This window comes from Chenopodium album, chromosome 23 (genome assembly GCF_948465745.1).
Source record: "Chenopodium album chromosome 23, dcCheAlbu1.1, whole genome shotgun sequence".
Lineage (NCBI taxonomy): Eukaryota > Viridiplantae > Streptophyta > Magnoliopsida > Caryophyllales > Amaranthaceae > Chenopodium > Chenopodium album.
Genome location: NC_137856.1, coordinates 19,764,924 through 19,792,343, shown reverse-complemented (window position 1 = coordinate 19,792,343; position 27,420 = coordinate 19,764,924). Strand labels below are relative to the sequence as shown.

At 42.1% G+C, this 27,420-nt stretch overlaps 1 non-coding gene across 1 annotated transcript; it reads left to right on the top strand.

The window, feature by feature from the left end:
* Positions 1 to 9,097: 9,097 nt before the first annotated feature.
* On the top strand, positions 9,098 to 9,203 carry LOC145609849 (small nucleolar RNA R71). Its single transcript, XR_014106128.1, has one exon. It is a non-coding gene; the product is annotated as a small nucleolar RNA R71 (small nucleolar RNA).
* Positions 9,204 to 27,420: the final 18,217 nt, after the last annotated feature.

Sequence of the window (27,420 nt, the reverse complement as noted above, 5' to 3'; positions counted from 1 at the left end):
GTTGACTCCTATCTTTGCGAGCATATGGAAACAAGGTTCAATTCTTGAGAAATTAGCTTTGAAAGGTTAAAATTGGGTCATTTGTGGGTATTTGCACCAACCTCAAATCCGGTAATATCTTTCCTTGCTCTTTCTCTATTGGTTGGAGACTTGTTGGACATATGTTGGTTTGTTGGATTAATCTCCTTGTTTTCCCCTCCCTTGGATTATATGATTTATGTTTGAGTTTATTGTCTCATTCAAGCTTGGGGGAAGGTATTCTATCATGTTTGGTGGGATGTTGATCCTTATGTGTTATACACCTTTGTATATGCTTTTCCATGTTTCTTAAATCTTGAAAAACTCCAAAAAGATTTTTGTTTCTATCAAGGCAAATTTGCAATGTGTTTTGTTTTGTTCTTGCTTTGGACATAATAACATTTGGACTTGTATAATTGAATGCTTTTCTTCTTAAATGGTAACGGTGTGCACGGTTTGAGAGTACGCTTGGTTGATTCTAGGATAAAGCATGCTAAGGTAGTTGGTTAGAACTAGTTGGAACTTGAAGCCGGATTCTACTTGATTGTGGCATGTTTGGTAGTTGCTTCCTATAGTTGATTTGACGCCAATAGTGAGTTTTTGCTACATCCGTGTGAGTTCTTTGTTTTTCAAGCCTTCTACCTATATTTGCATAAGCGGCATGGATCCTTGACTTTTTGCAAACCTAATCTTGAAACTTGACTCATAGATCTTGAATCCGAGACAGAACCATTTAGGGAGGACAAAGGCACCTTTTTCGGGGTGGTATTTTTCATTTTTAGGATAGTTTATTTCTTTCTTTATTTTTGGGTTTACATTTGCCTTCTTGCAACCATTTGAGCCTTATACCTTCTTTTCAAGCCACATCTTTAGATCTTTGGCCTTTTTTTTCATTTTCTTTCTTTTCATGGTTTTTGTGAAGCAATTGATCATTCTTGATGGAGTTTGTAGTGGAGAAGTTGAAATGTTTGGTTCTTATGAAAGTAAGATTGTGTTATATCTTCTTTGTGAATAATGGCAAATGAGTATGAGTAAAAACCGTCCTATATTATAAAAGGCATGGACAAATAAGTGCAAAAGTCGAAAAAGCCGTCCAAAGTTAAAAGAGGCGAGGACAAAGCATTTTTGAAAAATGAAAAAAAAAAGAAAAAAAAGGTGAAAAATGAAAAAATTCAAAAATATTTTGATGTGAGTTTTCTCCCTTTTTGAGCATTGAGGACAATGCTCCATTTAAGCTTGGGGGGAAGCGTTCTCACGCTTTTTGTGTATATGTTTGTGATCTATAGCTTTAAATAAGCTTGGGGGTGTTAGTTTGTTTTTGTTTGGTGACTACTTGATTGTGATTCTAAGAAAGGGCCCGTTCTTTGCTTCACTATTAGGAAAACCACCAAATTTTAAATTTTAGCCTACCTTCACCCTTATTGCCTTACGTTACAACCTTGGGGAAAGACCTTTTGACCTACATGGTTGAGTCATTCATCGGTGGAGAGGAATGTGAGTTTTAGGAATAGGGAGAGGGGATGCAAAAGTCAAGATGTCGAGTAGCCTAAAAATTCTCTTTTTCCGGTTCCTTCATGGAATCATTGGGATTCTCATTTGAGGTCGATTTGAAGCTATTAGGAAGAACACGGTAAGATCGTTTGGGATGAAAGTGGATTGTGAAAGCTAGTTCCTATGCTTAGCATATTTATGTTTCAATCAACCTTAGGTATCTTGGAACGTGCACTCCCTTACTTGTTTAGAAAGATTTGCATCCACTTGTGCTTGAACATTTGCAAAAGTCTTTTCATGAACATTTGTTTGCTTTTCTTGTATTTTGTTTTCTTTTTCATGCTTTGCCTTGTTTGTATTACTATGAGAGTTATGGGTCAAACTCTTAGGATACCCTAACGAGACCTCACTCGTCCTCATAGGCGACTTTGGGGTTTAAAGGGCTTGTTGTAGCTAAAAGCAACCGTGATTCCTACAACAGTGAGTTAGTGTATATTCTTGTCTCCTCTTCTCTCTAGTTTGTTTTAATAAGCTCGTCATTTTCACTCCCTTGGTTTTGTTTTGCTCGAGGACGAGCAAAAGGTAAGTGATGGGAAGGAAAACGGTAGGTCGTTGGGCTACCACCCCACCCAATCAAACAAAATTTGTAACTCAACTAACCCCTATAAAGTGTAGTGGTAAGTCAAGGTCGAACCCAAAGGAATGGAGGTCGAATGCACGATGCCTAAGTTAAGCTATTCCGAAGTCTAGTAGGGGTTTATGGTAGAAACTAGAGCTAAGCTAGGCAATGCAAAAGGCTAGTACGAATTGAATGCTAAGGCACTAGGGGAATGGATCCACATGCATCAACAATGAAGTTCAATCAACTTGGGGAATTAACCAATCAAGTCAAGCAATATGAGGGAAAACCGAAATTGCAACCAAGAGAGTACATTAAGCTATTCTCCTAGAGGTCTAATTAGCGTCAACTACATCAAACACTAGCTAGGAACATCACAAGATATCTCAATCGAGTAAATGCAAGCCACAAATCAATGGTCCGTATCAATGTGAACTCACAATGCAATCTAGTGTGAATAACAAGGGTGATCAAGCCAAATCAAGCACACACATGCACAAAATCAATCAACCAATTTAATCATATTATCAACTCAATCAATTTCCCCCAAATTAATCTCAATTCATCATCAATACATGCTTCACCACTACCCTAGCAATTAAACTACTCACAATCCATTAAAAACATCAAAATCAAAGTTAAGCTAATCATCATAACCAAATTCATCAATTGAAACCAACAAATTCAATCAAAATCAATCAAACTATTAATCATCCAAATCAAACAACAATACTAATCAAATCAAACATTAAATTGCATTAAAGAGTAAAGAATCCTTACAAACGTGATAGAAATCAAATCAAATGTAGCAATCTTCAATCATCAATCATCAAACCCACATTTTCTCTCTCTAAAAAGCTAAGAACTAGTGTTTTTCTCTCTCTAAGATCTAATCTAATCTAATTCTAACTAATGAAGATCAAATTCTCCCTCTAAAAATGGAAGGAAATAACTATATATACAAAGGAGAAGTTAGGATTGACGTCCAAAAATAGACCCACGCCGGTGCGGGCGCTCGGAGGAGAGAGAGAAGTGCGCACGGGACACACCCAGAAAGGTGCGCCCGCACACACCTCAGGTGCGGCCGCACACTCCCCATGTGCGCCCGCACATAACTGGCAGCCCCCCCTTTCTTCTCTTCGTCCTAGCTCATGTGGTGCACACATCCTAGATGATGGTGATGGAGGACAAGGTAGGCAGCAACTTTCTTGGAATTCATAAAGGATATAAGCCATGAAAAGAGCATATACAAGGCCTTGAAGCATGCTCCTTGGATCCCCCTTTGACTTGAAACTCTTTGCACAAGCATTAGGCATGAAAAACAATGAAAGACCATGGAGAGGAAGCTCGGGAATCCTTGGACAATCAATCACAACCTACAAACAAAGGATAAAAAGCAAGTAAAAGGGAAAAAGTAGCAAGTAAACTAGAAAATGCATAAAATAGAGAAACTAACTACAAAAAGCATAAAATGAAGAAAATAGGGATAAAACTAAGGAAAACTAAAGAAGAGAGTAATAAAATGAAATAAAATTCATCAAAAAAAAAGACCAAATGAGTGCCATAAATGTCACTCATTAAATTCCCCCAAGCTAAACTTTTGCTCGTCCTCGAGCAAAACAAAGCAAGAAAGATCAAGGATGAAAAATTTATTTGAAAAAGAAAAAGAAAGACTCAAGATAAGAATATACACTAAGACTCACTGTCGTAGGAATCACGGTTGCTTTTAGCTACAACAAGCCCTTTAAACCCCAAAGTCGCCTATGAGGACGAGTGAGGTCTCGTAAGGGTATCCTAAGAGTTTGACCCATAACTCTCCACCAAACATCAATGAGGCAAACCATGAAAATAAAAGAAAAGAAAATGAAAACAAACCTTTGCGAAATGAACTCACATAAAGACTATAATGCAAATGAATGAAAATCTTTCTCAAGTAATTAAGGTATGCACTTTTCAAGATATCTAAGATTGATTGAAACATAGGGTATGCTAGGCATAGGAACTAGACATCACAATCCACGTTCATCCCAAACAATCTTACCGCGTTCTCCCCACTAGTCTCAAATCTCCCCTTAGTGAGTATCCCAATGATTCCTCGAAGGAACCGGAAAAAGAATTATTTTAAGGCTACTCGACAATCTCGACTATGCATCCCCTTTCCTTAGGCAATGACCCATGATGCTCTCCCCCGAATAGTGACTCAACTATCTAGGTCGAAAGGTCTTTCCCCAAGGCTGTAACGTAAGGCAATAAGGGTGAAGGTAGGCTAAAAATTTAAAATTTGGTGGTTTTCCTAATAGTGAAGCAAAGATTGCGCATTTCTTTACACCAAAACTAAGTTATCACCAAACAAAAACAACACCCCCAAGCTTACTTGAAGCTATACTCACAAAGAAATATATACAAAAAGCGTACACGCTTCTCCCCCAAGCTAAAATGAAGCATTGTCCTCAATGCTTAGAAGGAGAAAAGAATACATCAAAATATATTTGAATTTTTCACTTTTTCAATTTTTTTGTTTTTTTTTTAAGAATTTGCAATGTCCTTGCCTTTTACTTAATTCGGACGGCTTTTTCTATAAGCAACTTATTTGTCCATGCCTTTTTTGAAGTAGGACGGCTTTTCCTCAAATATTTGCCATTATTCACAAAGAAAATGATATCACAAACTTGCATTCATAAAAACCAAAACTCCAACTCATCCACCACAAACTCCATTTCAAATGATCATTTTGCTTCACAAAAACCAAAAAAAGAAAGAAAATGAAACAAAAGGTCAAATAACTAAAGATGTGGCTTGAAAAGAAGGGATAAGGCTCAAATGGTTGCAAGAAGGAAAATGTAAACCCAAAAATAAAGAAAATAACAAAATATAACAAAAATGAAAAATACCACCCCGAAAAATGTGGCTTTGTCCTTCCTAGATAGTTCGGTCTCGGGTTTAAGAATCATGCATCAAGCTTTATTAGATTAGGTTTGCATAGTCAAGGATCCACGCCGCTCATACAAAGAATGTTGAAGGCAAGAAAAACAAGTAACCTCACAAGGATGTGGCAAAAACTCACTAATGGTGTCAAATTGACTATAGGGAGCAACTACCAACATGCCACAACCAAGTAGAATCCGGCGGCTTCATGATCCTCCTAGTTCAAACCAACTATCCTAGCATACACCTATCCTAGAGTCAACCAAACATAGTCTCAAACCGTGCATACCTTTACAACCTAGGAAGAAAATCATGCAAAAGACAAGTCCAATGTACAAAGTTCAATTCAAAAGAAAAAATGAAAAATAAGGCCTCAAAATCAAACCACAAATAAAAAGAAAAATAAAAGAAAAAAAAAGAAAAGGAAAGTATAAGAAAAAATAAAAGAAAAGAAATGGAGACATAGAAAAGGAAAATAGGAGAAATAATATGAAATGGACTAGAAAGCAAGTTAAACACATAAGAATCCCAATCGACAAACAAGTGATCGGTCGACATCATCGTCATCGATCCCAAACACATTACGTGTTAACATGCATTCATCCTTGAACCATTCAACTTCCCCTAAACTAATCCTATTCTATGCAACCAAGAAAAATAAAGAGAAAAATAAGAAAGATCTCACCGGGCTCCAAGCTTAGCAAAAATAAACGAAGTAAGTAGAAACCACCTCGTTGCATTCCATATCCAAAAGCTTCTTCAAGAAACCAAGTGAGAAAAAGAAATACAAAAGAAACTATAAACAAAGAAAATGGTTAGTAACTTTAAAACAAAGAAAAAAAAACAACAAATAAACGGAAACTAACCCAAGCAAAAGGTATATACAACTAAAGGAAATAAAAGCTAAACTAATCAAAGAATAAAAAGAATAAAAGAAAGGAAACTAAGAAAGCAAGAAAGTAACTAAACAAACTAAAGAACTAAACTAAACTACAAGATTTGGATTCAAGGGATTTTGATGGTGAATGGTGAGTGAGGAGTGTGCACAAGTGAGGAGGGTTTGAGAGGGAGAGCGTGAGGTAGGAAATGAAGAATGAGGAAATGGAAAGAATAAGAAGGAAGAAGAAATAAAATGGCAAGGCTACAGGGGGCGTGCGGCCGCCCCTGTAGCCTGTGCGCCCGCACACGCAAGGTGTGCGCCCGCACACACCTGTTGTGCGGCCGCACCTTGTTGTGCTTCTCCGGTCTTTCTTTTTCTCTTATTTTTGATACTTACTGCCTATTTGGGTGCGCACATGAATCATGATGGTGATGAGGAACACCATAGGCAGTAGCTAAAATCATTTTTAAAGATCTCAAAGTTGAAAATTCACTAAGTATCAATTTACTCCAACTTTCAAAACATGAATTTCCTATCTTACCTCTCTAAAATTCTTACCCCTTTTACCTCAAATTTCGATTAGAATCGAACAAAATATGATATGTGCCATGAACACCTTTCATTCGCCATGCATTCTTGAAGAAATCCAATCCCGCAAAATTCATCCTAAAAATCCAAACAAGTAGAAAAGTGAAAGAAAAGAAAAGGTAATAAAAGAAACAAAAACAAGAAAACTCAAAAATCAAAAAGAAAAGTTAGAATCTCCGGGTTGCCTCCCGGGAAGCGCTTGCTTAAGGTCCTAAGCTCGACCCTTCCTCCAAATCATGGAGGGTCAAAGAACACCACCTTCTTCAAGGTGGTAGAAAGAGCAAATTTCTCTTCAACTTCTAGCAACTTCTCGTTGTTGCTTGATGAGCCTTCATACAAAGACCTTTCAAATGCAAGCTTTTTCTTTCCTCAACTTCTTTCTCTTTCTTTTTTTCTTAGAAGCTCGTGCTCTTTTCTTTGCTTTGTTTCTCTTTGTACATGGTTCTTCACCATCTAAACTCATAGAAACATCACCTTCATCTTGAGGATAGAGTTCAAACCAATGAGGAATATCAACTTCCTCCTCGTCCATAAGCTTGGGAATCATCACTTTATCTTCACTAACCTTCTTGCAATCACAACTCAAAAGCACATCATCATAATTCTCAAGAAAATCGTTATGTGAAGAATCAATAATGCATACATCATCAATAGGGCGAGGGGAATTAACACACATAATTCCTTTTACAAGAGACAAAGACTCATGTGTTGGTTTCAAATCAAAACTTTCCTCATTCTTACCGATTCTCAAGGTAATACGACCTCTCTTAACATCTATCAAGGCTCCTGAGGTGGCTAAGAAAGGTCTTCCTAAGATGATAGGAATATGGTCATCTTCCGCAATCTCAAGCACAATGAAATCAACGGGAATGATGAACTCTCCTATCTTGAGAGGAACATCCTCAACTCTCCCCTTTGGAAACTTAATAGACCGATTGGCCAATTGAAGGGTAATATTGGATGGAAGGAGTTCACCTAGCTTAAGTTTCTTAAAAACGGAATAAGGCATGATACTAACACTAGCACCAAGATCACAAAGAGCATTTTGGAACAATTTTCCTTTGATTTTGCAAGGTACGGAGAAATTTTCGGGATCCTTCAACTTTTGGGGTAGGTCATTTTGAATAAAGGCACTAAAACACTCCCCTAAATTCACCGGTTCCACCAAATTGCAATCTCTCTTACCGCTCACAATTTCCTTAAGAAACTTAGCATAGTTTGGCATTTGTTCTACAACATCGGTAAAGGGAAGAGTAAGATGAAGTTGCTTAAGCATGTCAATGAATTTCCCAAATTGCTCATCCAATTTATGCCTATTGTGCTTTTGGGGGTAAGGAAGTCTAGATTTGTAAACCTCATCTTGCTTCCGCTCTTTCTCCTTAGGCTTATCATTGGAATCCTCACTCATCTTGCTAGACTCTTCATTCTTATTCTCTTCACTCGAATCATTCTCTTTTTCACTCTCCTTACTCTTCTTAGAAACACTCTCTTTAAGGACCTTACCACTCCTATTGGTCATAGCACACATCGGTTCCCTAGAATCAACTTCTTGTGAAGGTAAAGGAGATGGACTAACACAATCTTTCAAAGGGTTGACTAGTTGAACAATTTGGTTCTCAAGCATCTTTCCATGAGTAAATAGGACCTCAAACATTTTATTACAAGACAATGTGAATTCATTCAACATCCTAGATTGATCCATCATGAAATTTTCTAGCCTATTCAATTGGGATTGTTGAGTAAAGAAATCATCACCTTGGCTTTGAATCTTTGGAGTAATTTGGGGTGGGGTATCTCTTTGAAAATCATTTTGAAAACCTCCCCTACCTTGATTACTCCAATTACCCTTACCATGATTTTGGCCGGAATTTTGATTATGGTTACCATAACCTTGGTTATGATCCCCATATTCTTGGCCATAGCTTTGATCATTACAACAAAAGTTGTTATGGTTACCAAAAAATTCTTGGGTCACACGGTTACCATAACCACTCTTTTGGCTGTAGTTATCATAGCTCCCATTATTGTGATAATTCATATTCCCAACAATCTTTTGAGCGTTAAATCTAGGTCTAAAATCATTATTATCATCACAATTCACATGCTCATTCTCATATCCATCATATCTATCACAAGGAACATTGGGGCAATTAGGACCATCATGATCATTCTTTCCACACATATCACAAACCAAGCATTCTCTAATCATGCAACAAGAAGCAAAAAGAGGGTTAGAGTAGGAAGATGTACCTCTCCCCTTAAATTGGGAGGGAAGACTAGAAGCTTGTGAAGGACTCTCGAGCTTGTTCTTGAGAGAATTCACCTCCTTTCCTAACTCCGAGACCATTGTGGATAATTTGTTGATGACATAAGATTGATCGATTGAGCAACTTGTGCTTGCCGATTCCCTCTCTACATCATGCCAATCCATGTAATTCCTTACCACATCATCTATAACATCCACAACCTCTTCTTCCGTCTTGTTCATGATTGGCCCTCCGGCTCCGGTATCTCGGCTCGATCTACCTTGAAAGCTCAAACCACTATAGAAGATTTGGATCACTTGATATGTTGGAATTCCGTGGTGAGGACATTCCCTTTGATAGTCCTTGTACCTCTCCCATGCTTCATAGAGATTCTCTCTAGGCAATTGATTGAAACTTTGGATTAAGGCTCTAGCCTCCGCCGTCTTCTTTGGTGGGCAGAAACGAGACAAGAAAGCTTTTGTGACATCATCCCATGTCTTCAAGTAATTGGGCTTCACTTCTTTGTCTAGCCATTCCAAAGATCTTCCTATGAGAGAGAAAGGGAACAACTTAAGGCGGATAAACTCTTGAGAAACTCCATTGACACTGATAGTGTTGCAATATTTTTCAAACTCCTTAAGATGGTTCAATGGGCTCTCATTCTTAGCCCCACTATATTGTCTCCTCTCAATTAAGGTGATCATTGCCGGCCGAATTTCAAAGTCAATTTCCGGTGTTGTAGGTGGAGCAATGCCTCTCTCAAACCTATATGCACCGGGCACTCCTAGTTCCTTCAACGCAATTCTTGGGCTTTCTCCCATGACTTGGGATCTATGCATACAAAACTCAAAGAAAATATTAGTAGCACGGCTACAAGTGTAGCCTAAAGTGTAAAATCTTTTTGTATTTTGCAAATAAAGTGGAATAGACTCAACAACAACATGCACTCAAAGCACTATTCCCCGGCAACGGCGCCATTTTGATGGGAAGGAGAACGGTAGGTCGTTGGGCTACCACCCCACCCAATCAAACAAAATTTGTAACTCAACTAACCCCTATAAAGTGTAGTGGTAAGTCAAGGTCGAACCCAAAGGAATGGAGGTCGAATGCACGATGCCTAAGTTAAGCTATTCCGAAGTCTAGTAGGGGTTTATGGTAGAAACTAGAGCTAACCTAGGCAATGCAAAAGGCTAGTACTAATTGAATGCTAAGGCACTAGGGGAATGGATCCACATGCATCAACAATGAAGTTCAATCAACTTGGGGAATTAACCAATCAAGTCAAGCAATATGAGGGAAAACCGAAATTGCAACAAAGAGAGTACATTAAGCTATTCTCCTAGAGGTCTAATTAGCGTCAACTACATCAAACACTAGCTAGGAAACATCACAAGATATCTCAATCGAGTAAATGCAAGCCACAAATCAATGGTCCGTATCAATGTGAACTCACAATGCAATCTAGTGTGAATAACAAGGGTGATCAAGCCTAATCAAGCACACACATGCACAAAATCAAACAACCAATTTAATCACATTATCAACTCAATCAATTACCCCCAAATTAATCTCAATTCATCATCAATACATGCTTCACCACTACCCTAGCAATTAAACTACTCACAATCCATTAAAAACATCAAAATCAAAGTTAAGCTAATCATCATAACCAAATTCATCAATTGAAACCAACAAATTCAATCAAAATCAATCAAACTATTAATCATCCAAATCAAACAACAATACTAATGAAATCAAACATTAAATTGCATTAAAGAGTAAAGAATCCTTACAAACTTGATAGAAATCAAATCAAATGTAGCAATCTTCAATCATCAATCATCAAACCCACATTTTCTCTCTCTAAAAAGCTAAGAACTAGTGTTTTTCTCTCTCTAAGATCTAATCTAATCTAATTTTAACTAATGAAGATCAAATTCTCCCTCTAAAAATGGAAGGAAATAACTATATATACAAAGGAGAAGTTAGGATTGACGTCCAAAAATAGACCCACGCCGGTGCGGGCGCTCGGAGGAGAGAGAGAAGTGCGCACGGGACACACCCAGAAAGGTGCGCCCGCACACACCTCAGGTGCGGCCGCACACTCCCCATGTGCGCCCTCACATAACTGGCAGCCCCCCCTTTCTTCTCTTCGTCCTAGCTCATGTGGTGCACACATCCTAGATGATGGTGATGGAGGACAAGGTAGGCAGCAACTTTCTTGGAATTCTTGAAGGATATAAGCCATGAAAAGAGCATATACAAGGCCTTGAAGCATGCTCCTTGGATCCCCCTTTGACTTGAAACTCTTTGCACAAGCATTAGGCATGAAAAACAATGAAAGACCATGGAGAGGAAGCTCGGGAATCCTTGGACAATCAATCACAACCTACAAACAAAGGATAAAAAGCAAGTAAAAGGGAAAAAGTAGCAAGTAAACTAGAAAATGCATAAAATAGAGAAACTAACTACAAAAAGCATAAAATGAAGAAAATAGGGATAAAACTAAGGAAAACTAAAGAAGAGAGTAATAAAATGAAATAAAATTCATCAAAAAAAAAGACCAAATGAGTGCCATAAATGTCACTCATTAAATTCCCCCAAGCTAAACTTTTGCTCGTCCTCGAGCAAAACAAAGCAAGAAAGATCAAGGATGAAAAATTTATTTGAAAAAGAAAAAGAAAGACTCAAGATAAGAATATACACTAAGACTCACTGTCGTAGGAATCACGGTTGCTTTTAGCTACAACAAGCCCTTTAAACCCCAAAGTCGCCTATGAGGACGAGTGAGGTCTCGTAAGGGTATCCTAAGAGTTTGACCCATAACTCTCCACCAAACATCAATGAGGCAAACCATGAAAATAAAAGAAAAGAAAATGAAAACAAACCTTTGCGAAATGAACTCACATAAAGACTATAATGCAAATGAATGAAAATCTTTCTCAAGTAATTAAGGTATGCACTTTTCAAGATATCTAAGATTGATTGAAACATAGGGTATGCTAGGCATAGGAACTAGACATCACAATCCACGTTCATCCCAAACAATCTTACCGCGTTCTCCCCACTAGTCTCAAATCTCCCCTTAGTGAGTATCCCAATGATTCCTCGAAGGAACCGGAAAAAGAATTATTTTAAGGCTACTCGACAATCTCGACTATGCATCCCCTTTCCTTAGGCAATGACCCATGATGCTCTCCCCCGAATAGTGACTCAACTATCTAGGTCGAAAGGTCTTTCCCCAAGGCTGTAACGTAAGGCAATAAGGGTGAAGGTAGGCTAAAAATTTAAAATTTGGTGGTTTTCCTAATAGTGAAGCAAAGATTGCGCATTTCTTTACACCAAAACTAAGTTATCACCAAACAAAAACAACACCCCCAAGCTTACTTGAAGCTATACTCACAAAGAAATATATACAAAAAGCGTACACGCTTCTCCCCCAAGCTAAAATGAAGCATTGTCCTCAATGCTTAGAAGGAGAAAAGAATACATCAAAATATATTTGAATTTTTCACTTTTTCAATTTTTTTGTTTTTTTTTTAAGAATTTGCAATGTCCTTGCCTTTTACTTAATTCGGACGGCTTTTTCTATAAGCAACTTATTTGTCCATGCCTTTTTTGAAGTAGGACGGCTTTTCCTCAAATATTTGCCATTATTCACAAAGAAAATGATATCACAAACTTGCATTCATAAAAACCAAAACTCCAACTCATCCACCACAAACTCCATTTCAAATGATCATTTTGCTTCACAAAAACCAAAAAAAGAAAGAAAATGAAACAAAAGGTCAAATAACTAAAGATGTGGCTTGAAAAGAAGGGATAAGGCTCAAATGGTTGCAAGAAGGCAAATGTAAACCCAAAAATAAAGAAAATAACAAAATATAACAAAAATGAAAAATACCACCCCGAAAAATGTGGCTTTGTCCTTCCTAGATAGTTCGGTCTCGGGTTTAAGAATCATGCATCAAGCTTTATTAGATTAGGTTTGCATAGTCAAGGATCCACGCCGCTCATACAAAGAATGTTGAAGGCAAGAAAAACAAGTAACCTCACAAGGATGTGGCAAAAACTCACTAATGGTGTCAAATTGACTATAGGGAGCAACTACCAACATGCCACAACCAAGTAGAATCCGGCGGCTTCATGATCCTCCTAGTTCAAACCAACTATCCTAGCATACACCTATCCTAGAGTCAACCAAACATAGTCTCAAACCGTGCATACCTTTACAACCTAGGAAGAAAATCATGCAAAAGACAAGTCCAATGTACAAAGTTCAATTCAAAAGAAAAAATGAAAAATAAGGCCTCAAAATCAAACCACAAATAAAAAGAAAAATAAAAGAAAAAAAAGAAAAGGAAAGTATAAGAAAAAATAAAAGAAAAGAAATGGAGACATAGAAAAGGAAAATAGGAGAAATAATATGAAATGGACTAGAAAGCAAGTTAAACACATAAGAATCCCAATCGACAAACAAGTGATCGGTCGACATCATCGTCATCGATCCCAAACACATTACGTGTTAACATGCATTCATCCTTGAACCATTCAACTTCCCCTAAACTAATCCTATTCTATGCAACCAAGAAAAATAAAGAGAAAAATAAGAAAGATCTCACCGGGCTCCAAGCTTAGCAAAAATAAACGAAGTAAGTAGAAACCACCTCGTTGCATTCCATATCCAAAAGCTTCTTCAAGAAACCAAGTGAGAAAAAGAAATACAAAAGAAACTATAAACAAAGAAAATGGTTAGTAACTTTAAAACAAAGAAAAAAAAACAACAAATAAACGGAAACTAACCCAAGCAAAAGGTATATACAACTAAAGGAAATAAAAGCTAAACTAATCAAAGAATAAAAAGAATAAAAGAAAGGAAACTAAGAAAGCAAGAAAGTAACTAAACAAACTAAAGAACTAAACTAAACTACAAGATTTGGATTCAAGGGATTTTGATGGTGAATGGTGAGTGAGGAGTGTGCACAAGTGAGGAGGGTTTGAGAGGGAGAGCGTGAGGTAGGAAATGAAGAATGAGGAAATGGAAAGAATAAGAAGGAAGAAGAAATAAAATGGCAAGGCTACAGGGGGCGTGCGGCCGCCCCTGTAGCCTGTGCGCCCGCACACACCTGTTGTGCGCCCGCACCTTGCTGTGCTTCTCCGGTCTTTCTTTTTCTCTTATTTTTGATACTTACTGCCTATTTGGGTGCGCACATGAATCATGATGGTGATGAGGAACACCATAGGCAGTAGCTAAAATCATTTTTAAAGATCTCAAAGTTGAAAATTCACTAAGTATCAATTTACTCCAACTTTCAAAACATGAATTTCCTATCTTACCTCTCTAAAATTCTTACCCCTTTTACCTCAAATTTCGATTAGAATCGAACAAAATATGATATGTGCCATGAACACCTTTCATTTGCCATGCATTCTTGAAGAAATCCAATCCCGCAAAATTCATCCTAAAAATCCAAACAAGTAGAAAAGTGAAAGAAAAGAAAAGGTAATAAAAGAAACAAAAACAAGAAAACTCAAAAATCAAAAAGAAAAGTTAGAATCTCCGGGTTGCCTCCCGGGAAGCGCTTGCTTAAGGTCCTAAGCTCGACCCTTCCTCCAAATCATGGAGGGTCAAAGAACACCACCTTCTTCAAGGTGGTAGAAAGAGCAAATTTCTCTTCAACTTCTAGCAACTTCTCGTTGTTGCTTGATGAGCCTTCATACAAAGACCTTTCAAATGCAAGCTTTTCTTTCCTCAACTTCTTTCTCTTTCTTTTTTTCTTAGAAGCTCGTGCTCTTTTCTTTGCTTTGTTTCTCTTTGTACATGGTTCTTCACCATCTAAACTCATAGAAACATCACCTTCATCTTGAGGATAGAGTTCAAACCAATGAGGAATATCAACTTCCTCCTCGTCCATAAGCTTGGGAATCATCACTTTATCTTCACTAACCTTCTTGCAATCACAACTCAAAAGCACATCATCATAATTCTCAAGAAAATCGTTATGTGAAGAATCAATAATGCATACATCATCAATAGGGCGAGGGGAATTAACACACATAATTCCTTTTACAAGAGACAAAGACTCATGTGTTGGTTTCAAATCAAAACTTTCCTCATTCTTACCGATTCTCAAGGTAATACGACCTCTCTTAACATCTATCAAGGCTCCTGAGGTGGCTAAGAAAGGTCTTCCTAAGATGATAGGAATATGGTCATCTTCCGCAATCTCAAGCACAATGAAATCAACGGGAATGATGAACTCTCCTATCTTGAGAGGAACATCCTCAACTCTCCCCTTTGGAAACTTAATAGACCGATTGGCCACCGACCTCTGCTCGCCTGGTAGCCAGTCAGACTCCAAGAAGTCTGACAAACAAAAAGAAAGCCGGTCAGCTCAGCCGGGTAACAAAAAAGAAGAGAGCAAAAAGAGAAAAGAAGTCTGGGCGGTTAGTGACTCTGACCAGCCGTCCTAGAAGAAAAAGAAAGAGTTTAAACCGTACGTCCCCAAGTACGAGTTTAACAAAGATTGCAACTCTATCCTCATGGAGGTAAAGGACCGGCTGTCTATTGAGAAGTCGAATCCGATGAAGAGTTTCGTCCAGTCGTGGAACAAAAATAAATTTTGCCAGTTCCATGAGGAGGTTGGCCATGACACCAACGACTGCTTCAGTCTACAGCGGACGTTGGACCGTCTGGCTGACAAAGGGCTTCTAAAGTCCTACATTTCTAAGTCCCCGGCTGGGGCAAAGAAGAAGAACAAGGGTCAGTCCTCCAAGGCTGCCCCCCAGCCTACTAGTAGTTCGGAAACCGACAAGGATCCGGTCTACACCATAGCAGGCGGATTTTCATGTGGTGGCCCTACCATCCGGGGCACCAAAAGCCATCTTCCAAAGATGGACAAGGATGATGATGAGCAGGCGTCTGCCTCCTCCACCTTCCCAGACGTCCTCATAACTGAGAAGGACAGGGGCAGCATCCGCCGTCCGCATGACGACCCGGTCGTCATTGAATGTAAGGTTGCCAACCAGCTGGTTGGACGAATCCTTATTGACACCGGCAGCTCGTCGGATATTATCAACCTCCGGTGCCTGCAGAAGCTGAAATACAATGTCAGCAGCATGCATCCGGTCACCCACCCCTTGGTTGGTTTTGGGGGTGGGATGGTCTACCCAGCCGGCAGAATTGACTTGCCTATCCGGCTGGGAGAAAAAGGCCAGGGACGACATATTGTCGTCAGGTTCTTGGTCGTGGAGGAGTTGACCGCCTACAATATCATCATTGGTAGGCCAACCCTCAACGAAGCCAAGGCGGTGATAATCCCGTCACTCATGCTCATCAAGTATGAGCGGGATGACGGCTCTGTTGGTTCCCTGAACGGGGATCAGAAGACGGCTAGGGAGTGCTGTCTCTCAGCCGTGAAAGATACTGTGGCCTCAGACGGCCAAGAGAAGGAACCAATAGACCTTGACGATGTCAAGGATGCCAACCCTGCCCCACCAGCCGTTGGTAAGAAAAGAAAAGCACCTCTGCTGGTGGAGGTGAAGAAAGAGAAAAAATAGCAATCACTGACCGGGGAACGGTCAGATGAGCTCCGTCCCCAACCGGCTGGAGAAAATGTTGATCTCGTTCTGGACGACAGCCGTCCAGAGCGTACTGTGAAGGTTGGGACGGTTGGTTATGCTACTCTGGGTGCAAGCTTGCACCTTCTGCTGAAAGAATTCAAAGACATCTTTGCCTTTGAAGTGGAAGAGATGCCAGGCGTCAGCCCGGATCTCGTTGTCCACAAACTCGTCGTGGACCCCAAAAAGAAGCCCATCCGGCAAAAGAAAAGAAACCATGGCGAGGAAAGGAGTCAGGCGGCAGCTGCCGAAGTCAAAAAGCTGCTAGACGCCAGGTTCATTCGGCCCTGTAATTTCCCCAACTGGGTGGCCAATGTGGTCCTTGTCAAGAAATCGAATGGGACCTGGCGCATGTGTGTTGACTACACAGACCTCAACAAGGCGTGTCCAAAGGACAGTTACCCGCTTCCAAAGATCGACAGTCTGGTCGATTCTACAGCCTTGATGAGCTTTATGGATGCCTACTCCGGCTTCCATCAGATACCCCTCTGGAAAAAAGATCAAGAGAAGACGGCCTTCGTCACTGATTTGGGGTTATTCTGTTATACTGTGATGCCGTTTGGCTTGAAGAATGCGCCTGCCACTTTCCAACGGATGATTAATACGGTCTTCATTAATCAAATTGGGAGGAATGTGGAGGCGTACATAGATGACATGATAGTCAAATCCAAGAAACAGACGGATCACCTTGCTGATCTCCGAGAAACATTCACCACCCTCAGGCGGCATAAGGTCATGTTAAACCCCAAGAAATGCGTCTTTGGTGTTGAGTCTGGGAAGTTTCTCGGATTCCTGATTGATCAAAGGGGAATAGAGGCTAACCCCGAAAAGATACAGGCGGTAATTGACATGAAGTCACCCCGTTCTGTCAAGGAAGTTCAGAGGCTAACCGGTTGCCTGGCCGCCTTGGGAAGGTTCCTCAGCCGGTCAGGTGACAAATGCCTTTACTTCTTCCAAGCAATCAGGAAGAAGACCAGGTTTGAATGGGGAGACGATGCTGAAACGGCATTCCAGAAGCTAAAAGAGCACTTGCACTCTCTGCCTAGGCTGGTCAGCCCTCTACCTAGGGAGACGTTGTATATGTATTTAGCCGTCTCAGATCATGCTCTCAGTGTCGTTCTCCTTGCTGAGCGAGACGGCGTTCAGCTCCCGGTTTACTTCATTAGCCATGTCCTTAAAAATGCTGAACTCCGGTACCCCGTGGTTGAAAAATTTTATCTTGCTTTGTATATGGCATTCAAAAAGTTGAAGCCTTACTTTCTGGCTCATCCGGTGGTGATTTACACCGACCAGCCACTCAAGCGGTCGATGTCTACCATGGAGTCATCCGGCAGAATGTTAAAATGGGCTATTGAAATGCAAAGTCTTGAAATCACTTACGAACCAAGAAAGGCAGTGAAAGGTCAGGCGTTTGCCGACTTCATTGTGGAAATGACCCGTCCGGTGGCTCCAGATAATCTCGATCAGGTTTGGAAAGTGTATGTAGACGGAAGTTCTACAAAGAACGGTTGTGGTGCAGGCGTAATTTATGAGTCTCCCGAGGGGGACAGATATGAGTATGCACTATGGTTCAAGTTTCAGGCCTCAAACAATGAGGCGGAATATGAAGCCCTGCTAGCCGGAATCCGCATGTGTAAGGCGGCAGGGGCAACAAAAATTGACGCCTACTCTGATTCACAGTTGGTCGTTAGCCAATATGAGGGAACATTTGAAGCAACTCACCCGGCTATGATCAAATATCTTCAGGCGGTCAAAGAGGAGGTTGGGTCACTTGAGGAGTTCCATTTGAATCAAGTACCCAGGTCTGATAACAACCAGGCGGATGCCCTGTCAAAGCTTGTATCCTCCGCCTGCCATGATACGCCTCGGTCAGTCTTTTGGGAAGTACTTGAAAAAAGAAGCATCTATGAAGATCCCATTGGAGTCCTAGACCGAATCTCTACCTGGATGGATGGCATCCGGGCATATCTCTCAGACGGGACACTTCCTGATTCGCCACAGGAGGCAGCCGTTCTGAAAAAGCGAGCCGCAAGCTTCGAGTTGAGAAATGGAGATCTCTTCAAGGCGGGGTTTCTTAAGCCTCTTTTGAAGTGTGTAACCCCAGAAAAGGGTAAGGAAGTTCTCGAAGACTTGCACTCAGGATTCTGCGCCTCTCATGTAGGCGGCAGATCTCTAGCCGTCAGAGCCAGACGACATTATTTTTGGCCCACTCTAGAGGCAGACGCCAAGGAATTGGTGAGAAAATGTGACAAGTGCCAGAAATTTGGCAAACTTATTCACCGTCCGGCTACTGATCTGACGGCCATCCACAGCCCAATCCCGTTTGCAAAATGGGGCATGGACATTTTGGGTCCTTACACGCCTGCTCCAGGCGGAAAGCGTTATATCTTGGTGGCTGTGGATTACTTTACCAAGTGGGTAGAGGCTGAGGCGGTAAAGAACATCAAGACATCAGACGTCATCTCCTTCATCTGGAAGAATATTATCACCCGGTATGGGGTTCCTATGTCTATGGTGTTTGATAATGGTCCTCAGTTTGAGACGCCTCAGCTTAAAACTTGGTTGGGAGATCAGGGGATCTCAAGTTATTTTGCATCAGTCGGCCGTCCCCAAGCAAACGGCCAAGTTGAAGCCTTCAACAAACTGATCTCAGACGGTATAAAGAAGAAAATTGAAAGAGCCGGTGGCTTATGGGCTGAGGAATTAATCCATCTCCTATGGGCCATCCGGACAACAGAAAAGGGGGCAACCGGTGAAACCCCATTTTCATGGTTTACGGTGCTGAAGTCGTCTTGCCCATCGAGCACTATGAGCCGACTCTCAGAGTCATGCTATATGATGAAGAGGCAAACTGGGAGGCAATGCGCCTGGCATTGGACTCACTTCTAGAACGCAGGGGCAATGCTGCCTTGCGTCATGAGATTTACCGTCTGAGAATGACAAGAGCCTACAACAAGAGAGTACACAGGCGCCCTTTGAAAGTGGACGACCTTGTGTTACGGAAAATGGAGGCAACCGGTAGGGCCAATGAGCTTGGAAAGCTAACTCCTAATTGGGAAGGCCCCTACCGGATTTATGAAGAAGTAAGAGACGGCACCTACCGCCTGAAACCCCAGACGGCAGGCGCCTGCCTAGAAATTGGAACGTAGATAATTTGAAAAAATACTACTTCTGAGATTTTGTAATAATTTTTGTAAACAAGAAGTACATTAATGAGAAGATGCTTTTTGTTTTCACTTTTGATTGTCTTATACCCCGTCTGAATACCAGACGGGTCACATGTTTGTTTTTCTGAGTTTGATACTTGGAAACTAAATTAATGTCTGATTGACGAGAGGCCAATGGCCAGATAATTAAGCTAAGCACAAAAACGCTTAGTAGCTACACAGCCGGTCTCAAACAAGACCAGAGGCCAATGGCCAGACGGCTGATTTCCCCATAAATTCGCCTGTCCCTACATGGACTAAGGCGTCCAGCGACACCCCTCCGGGTGCAATCGTCGCAGAGAGAAGCCAACTTGCTTACTCTACGTACCAATGCAGGCGGCCACAATTGGACGGCTGAATCAGCCATTCATAGCCGTCTGCCTGAACAGCTTAAGGAATGATCAAGATTTGGAACCCGGATGTCTAAGGACATCAGTCGGCGACCGACTGCATTTCTTACTTAGCGTTTTTTTTTCGCTTCTAAATTGTACACATCCTCGTTTGGGGCAAAAGAGTTGTGCAATGGCTATATGAACTTCACCTAGACGGACAACACCGTCTAGGTAGAAGCTGAAACGCCTGTAAATGTACGGCTGTGCACTTGGTTTGGGGCAATCACTACTCTGATTGATTGACTTACAAACGTATCATGCTCTTTGCAGCATCAGACGTTCCCAAGTCAATCAACCAACTCCATTTGAAACCAACCACACAGCCGTCCAGGGGCAAGGATAGCCGCGTACTTTTGATAAGGTAGGCTAAATTCGCCGGATGCTTTCAATAAGTTAGGCAAAAATTGAAAATGCAAAAAATTGAAAAGGCAAACACAAGCGCAAAGTAATAAAAACCGACTCAGTCGGTGCATTCATTAAATTTCCACCCAGCCAAACGGCTGTGATGGATTAATTGTTATCCGAACCCCGTCCGGGAAAGAGAAATTGTTTGATAAACACGGCTCCTCAGCCAGTAAAGATACAAATGTACTCGGCACGCAGGCCGGAAAAGCATAACAAATGGCATACTGCCGCAGAAAAAAAAAAAAAAAAAAAAAGAAGACTTGGCACACAGCCGCTGAAACTTTTGCCCTACAGGCGGACCCTCCTGGTTCCTCTCCTCTTCTTCAAGAACCTCAACCTCTGGAGCTTCAGCTTCAGCCTCGGCTTCAGGTTGCTCAGGTTGCTCGGTTTCAGCCCAGGCAAGGAAGGACTCAGGCTCTGGCTCACCCTTCTCTCGCAAGTATATAACTTCGTCAGCATACTTGTGAGCCAGAGCCCAGACGCCATAGTTCTTGTTGGGATACAAGGCGTCCCAGGCAATCTTCATCATAGCCTCATTATCAGCGGCCATCTCAGCAACCAGACGGTTTTGCTCCGCCTGGAGAGTCGCTCGGAAGTTCTCCTGAGCTTTGGCCGCCTCCTCCTCCAACTTGGCAATTTTGCTCTTCAGATCAGCATTCTCTGAAGAGACTCCTTGAAGCGTTTGGAGGCTCTCTTGGGCTTTCTTGAGGTCCTCCCTGAGTTTAGGGAGGTACACTTCCGCCTGTTTTTGGGCCGCCTCGGCAGTCTCAGCCTTTTTGTTGGCCGCCTGCAGACTTGTCTCCAGCTCTGCAATCCTGGCCGCCTGTGTCATTTCGGTTCCTTTAGTTTTAAGATCGTTAACTATACAGGAGTACAAAGCAACATCATCGGCGTTTGTGGCGGCCTGCTTGGACCGTCTTACCTCTTCCCGTTTGCGGGTGTAAGGACGCTTGAGCCCATCTACCCGCAGCAAGGCCTGCAAAAACAAACAAGGTTAACAATGCAGGCGGGGAAAGAGACGGAAAAAGTTATTGAAAAATTGATCAAGTATGCTACCTCAACCAGAAGGGTCAGAATACGTTCAAGGTTGAACGTCTCTATCCCCGGGATAGCATCCTTATCCCGTTTGCTGACAGCATCCAGCATGGCCTTGGCATGCTTTTGGACGTCTGGCCAACGGGGAGATTAATCTGCACCATAATCAGTGTCAGATTGAGATACTAAAGCAGCGCCTATCTGGTTCCGACCGTCTGAGGATGACGTCTGCAAGGAGTGTGATTTCACTCGCAACGGCCATCCTAGCTCAGGCGGGGATTCAAAAGGGTTCTTACCTGCAGAGCCGGCCAGGCGAGAGCCGCTGGCAGCCGTTGAGAACCCCCCGGTTGCAGGAAGAGGGTTGGCCAAGTCAAGGCCAAGAGAGCCGGTCACTTTCTCCTTCCTCCCCGCTATCCGCATTTGTCTCCCGGATGGGGCGTCGGGAGTTGCAGAGGAGGCGGCCTTCTTGGAGGACTTGCTGGGGTTAGAGACGGTGGTCTCCTCCCTAGCCCGTTTGAGAGTCTTCTCAAACGTCTTGTCCACTTTGCCTCCCTGAAAAAATAACAACTTAATGTTAGCAGACAAAGAAAGAAAACTTTGAAAGTAAACTCACAAAATGGTCAGGCGTTTACCTTGGCCTTCAGCTCCCGCGCCTGGGCCTCCGCCAAGTCTCGGCGGATCTGTGCAGAGGACCGTCTGGGGGTCTTCTCTTCAGGCAACATGTTTAATGCTTCTTCTGTAAAAACAAACGGGAAATCAATTAGTACATTATCAAAAAATATTTCCGACACAAAAGTACTACAGACGGAAGGTATTCAGGCGCATACGTCTGTCAAACATGTGCCCTAGCCCGCAGGCGGCTAGGAAGCACTCATCCCTAAACCAGGCGCTTTTAGGGATCCAGTTCTTGGGGACTTTTATTGTCTCCCTGGTTGACAGTGTGGCGTCTGTGAGGCCGAAGAAATCAGCCTCAATTATTTTGTCGAAGTCCTCATCCGGGATCCGGGGAAGACAACACTTCCGACCCAGAAGGTCGGGCTTCTTATTGTACTGGCGGAGCTCAAAGTTCTCCCGCCTGGTGGGAGCCGTCAGCAGGTAGAACATATGCTTCCAGCCGTCAAACTTGGAGACCTTATCCAAGGTCATCATATATTGAGGGAACGTGGTTAGAGTATACCACGCTCTGTACCCGCCTGGGTTGCGGCTAAGATAATGCATCTTAGCAAAGGCTTCCCAACCGGGGTAAATTCCTTGGAATTCACAGGCGGCAACGTACCCCAGAATATTTTCCCAAGAACTGGGTGAGTTGCCAGACTCCGAGGCCATAGCCTCTCAAAATTGCCTTCACCGCCTGGTGAAGGGGGAAGCGAAGACCCGCCTTGAACGTCGCTTCATAACAGCCAAAGTAGCCGTTTGCGTTGCGTTCAGTGTCTTCCCAGGAGACGGTGCCGTCTGGGGGAGGCACCCTTATTTTCCACCCGTCTCCCATTGGGTGCATCTTCAAAAAAATTTCAAGACCTTTTTCCATGAGGTCTATGTCCTTCAAGGAGACGTGGATTTTGAAGGGATCATCCTTCTCCTTCCATTTCTTCCTTTCTTCTTCCTCGCTATCCACAAGCGGAGGAAGATCATCGCTGCTCTCAGAAGAAGAGACGTCAAGTCCGCTTCCCGTCTCCTCCCTAGATTGGGAAACGGAAGCTGAGGCGGCCTCCTCACCGCCTTGGTCGTCGACCTCCTCCCCGCCTTGGTCGTCGACCTCCTCCCCGCTTTGGTCGCATTCTTCCAAAAATGAGTCAGGAGGAGTTGGGGGTCACGCGGAGGGGATCTCTCCGGAGTCGTATGGTGTTCAGAGCCAGACGTCTCTCCCTCAGGCGTTTGGCCGCCTGAGCCTTCGCTTTTATAATTTGGGTCCCTAGCCGTCTGCATTGTCCGAGCCATTGTGTCCTGCACAGACGCGAAAATGGTCGGAATCCGAGCATGAGGGTGGTCCCAACACCCTGAGACGGCACTACCAGTCCTAGACTCAGCCATCCCTGGTGAACGGCTGGATTCTACCCTAGGTTGTGCCGTGTGTGTTGGTGATGAATCCATTTATTGCAAGGAATAGATACAAGCGGTAAAATGAAAAAAGAGCTGAGAGAGTCAGAGACGGTACCTTTAGATTTGAGATCTGAAGGTAGACGGGTCCGCCTGTGTTGAAGAGGCTGAGTTTCCTTGAACTTGCGTCTGACTCAGACGGATGACTTCTGCTCTCTCTTTCAAGATTCTCTCTAAGTTTACTCTAAAAATTTTTGTGAAACGTACCAAAAATATGAGGGTAAACGGCTATATAAAGAGGGTAAATGAAGGGGTATTCCCGTAATTTACCCAGAAGTTGAACAGTAAAATTTTGGCGGTAAAATTACCACCATTCAAAGAGTGACACGTGTCACAGATGCCACGTGGCGTGCCACGTCACATCTGTGAGGGGCAAATGTTTAGGGTAATTTTACCCCGCCATGTGGCCCAATCAGAGGGCGACACGTGTCAGCCCGGGGATGGTCCAAAATGGACCAATCCTTGCTTGACACGTGTCATCCCAGATATTTGGGGGGAAAATGTCGGCCTTCAGGCCCAAATCCCGAGAAAGCCGCAATGCGGCGCAGCCCATCACTGATTAGGGTTCTGTCACCTAATCAGGGGCACAAATCCCAAGGACCCTATAAATAGGGAGATTCCCCTCTTTTGGAGGAGACGTTTTTCCATTTATTACAAGCTGTCCCTTTGATAGAGACAACTGAGCTAGAAATCCTAGCAGATCCCCACCTAAATTTCTGCACCTTTTTCTCTCCTTTCAAGTTACTAACTTGATCGTCGGAGGCAGACCACCAACCAACAGGTGTCTCCGTTTGTCTTGCAGGTACAGGCCGCTCCGGACCAGTCTTCGAGCTGTAACTCTCCCGAGGGACAAAAACACCCAAAACAGCTACTGCATAGTCATTCTTCATCACCATCATGGTGATGATGGTGATGGTGATTAAGGCAACCAGGAACTCCTCCCTTATCTCCCCTGTTCCCGCACTTCACGCAGCAGCAGCAGACTTCCCCTGCTCCTCACTTCACGCAGCAACAGCTTGCTTCAACAACAGCTGCCTCACGCAACATCTCTTCATAGCTGCTGCCACCTCCCTTGCTCCAACCACCAACAACCACCGCTTCCCCTGTTCTCCAGCCACCATTGGCAGCCTCCCCTGCTGCCCCTTATTTCCCCCCAATTCACTAACAACAACCGCAATTAACTTCCTGCAATCACAGCTACCATTCGCACCTCCAATCCTTCCACCAATTCCCACCAGCTACCTCACGCAACAACACCAGCCGCAGCCCCCTATTTCAGCCACCAATTTCCCCCATTTGCGCCACCTCTTCCAACAAACAACAACAATTCCCGCAAACCACCTCACAACAACAATCCCCGCAAACCACCTCACAACAACAATTGCAGCAACACCAGTCCGCCACCAATTGGCCTCCGCAACCACCGCAGCTCCGACTTCATTTGTACCTCAGCAAGTGCGGGCGCACATTCAAAGAATGCGGCCGCACATAGCTGGGTACGAGTTGAAGCATTGATTGATGATGAAGCGCACAGCTGGGTTTGATTTGGGTGCGAAACATGGGATTAATTCCCATCCTTGAAGATCAGTTTCGAGCCCTGCTTGAAGGGAATTTTCATTTCTTAATTTCCCTTTTATTTTCTATATTTCTTTGTCCCTTCCTTTTCTTTTCTTATTTTTATTTCTATTTCTTTTCTTTTCCTTTCCTTTTATTTTTATTTCCTTTTCTCTTTTATTCTATTTTTCTTTTCTCTTTTATTTTCTTTTACTCTTGTATTTATAAATACCCATTTTTGGGTAGAGAGAGAAACAAGTAGAATTACAATAAGATCATTTTCCTAGCTTAGTTGAGAGCTTCTCTCTCTAGTTTTTAGGGTTAATTTTAGGAGTAGATTTTAGAGAGAGAAAGTGAGGAATTTCAATGGTGATTGAGAGATTGAAGATTCAAATGTGACAATTGTATTGGAGATCTACTCTATTATCAAAGAGCATTTCTAAACTCTATCTCATTTATTGCTTTGTTTAATATTCATTGTTTTGATTGCTGATTTTGATTGGAATTTTATGATTTGATGATTGATATTGGATATTCATGATTGTTTGGTTTTATATTGATATTTGATCTTTTATTAGTGGATTTGTTCTTCTTTGATTGTTGATTGTTGATCTCTTTAGTTGTTGGTTGAATTGATGATCATGTTTGAGTAGTTGTTTGGTTAGGGATTTGGTGAAGCTTATGTTGTAATGAATTGATGTAAATTGGGGATAATTGATGGAGTTGATGATGTGATTAAACTTGGTTGATTGATCATGAGCATGTGTGTGATTAATTAAAGAGTAGCTAACTTTGATTATTGCACTAGATTGCATTGTAAGTCCACTTTGATACGGACCATTGATTTGTGGCTTGCAATTTACACGATTGACGTGTCTTGTGATGTTTCCTAGCTAGAGTTTATCGTAGTTGACGCTAGTTAGACCTCTAGGAGAATAGCTTGATATGCTCTTTTGGTTGCATGTTTGATCTACCCTCACATTGCTTGACTTAGTCGACTTTCCATTCCAATTTGCTATGTTCATTGCTATTATTTGCGAATCCTAATCCCTAGCTCTTTATTTGTTTGGTTTCCTCGTTTTAGTAGTTGTTAGAGTCATCTTTTACCCCTTGTCTTCGACCTAGTTTAGGCATATAATTGGAAGCACTTAGACATTACCGTTCCTTTGGGTTCGACCCTTGACTTACCTCTATACTTGTATTTAGGTTTGTTGAGTGTTTATGAATTTTGTTTGGCTTAGGGAGAATTAGCCCAACGACCTAGTTTTCCCCACGTCACACCACCACCAGCACCCACAAACCACATCTAGCAGCCCTGACCCACCTTCAATTACCACCACAATCAACCACTTTCAGCCACCCAAATCGACAACAGAGCAGCCCGCAATAATATCACAACCGCAATTAGCACCTACTCTCATCCCTTCAATCTCCCGCGCAGTTCACCTGACCATCGCAACAGCGAACCAACTCCTCCGCTCTACCGTAACTCGGAGCAGCAGCCACCGCAATCAATTGGCCCAAATTCGCAATTGCAGCTACCTTGGCCGCCGCAGGCGCGTCTTCTTCTGCCGCGGGCGCGGCACTGTCCATCCACCCCTTATCTAATTTTCGGTAGATGCAGAGGAGATGTCTAGGAGATGGCACGGCTCAGACCACCGCAGGCGCGGCCTAGTGTTCCGCGAGCGCGGTCTTCTGGGTTCATTTTGAACCGTAGCACGAGCTTCTCACGTGATAATTAATGAGTACAAACAATTGAAGCTTTGTGATTTCCGTTGATCTTCGATTTGTGATGATGATGTCCATTAATGATGTTGATGATTGATGAAGATCGGGGTCTGACGGTTTGGGGAGAATTGTGGGTTTATTTTATTTCATTTTTTTTATTTTCTTCTTATTTCTTTTCTCTTTTATTTTCCTTTGTTTTTTCTCCTTATTTTCTCATTTTCTTTTATTTTACTTAGTTTTATGAAGTTAGTATAAATACCCATATTTAGGGTAATTAGAGGGGGAGAATATTTTAGCTATTATTCTATTCTCTAATTAGTTTTTAGGAGAACTTCTCTTTCTAGGTTTAGCTTAGGATTAGGATAGTTTAGAGAGAGAAAGTGAGGGTTTCACCATTGTTGAGCTTGGATTTTGAAGAAGAAGATTGATCATCTTTTTTTACAGACTTTCATCTTCAATCAATGAGAATCTCTAACTCTCTCTCCTCTATTTTTATTGCTTTCTTTTGATTATTGTTTTAGTTGTTGGTATTGCTTGTTAATCATGTGATTCTTGATTATTTGTTAATTAATCTTGTTGTTAGCATGATTAGTGAGTAATTACCCCCATTAAGGGG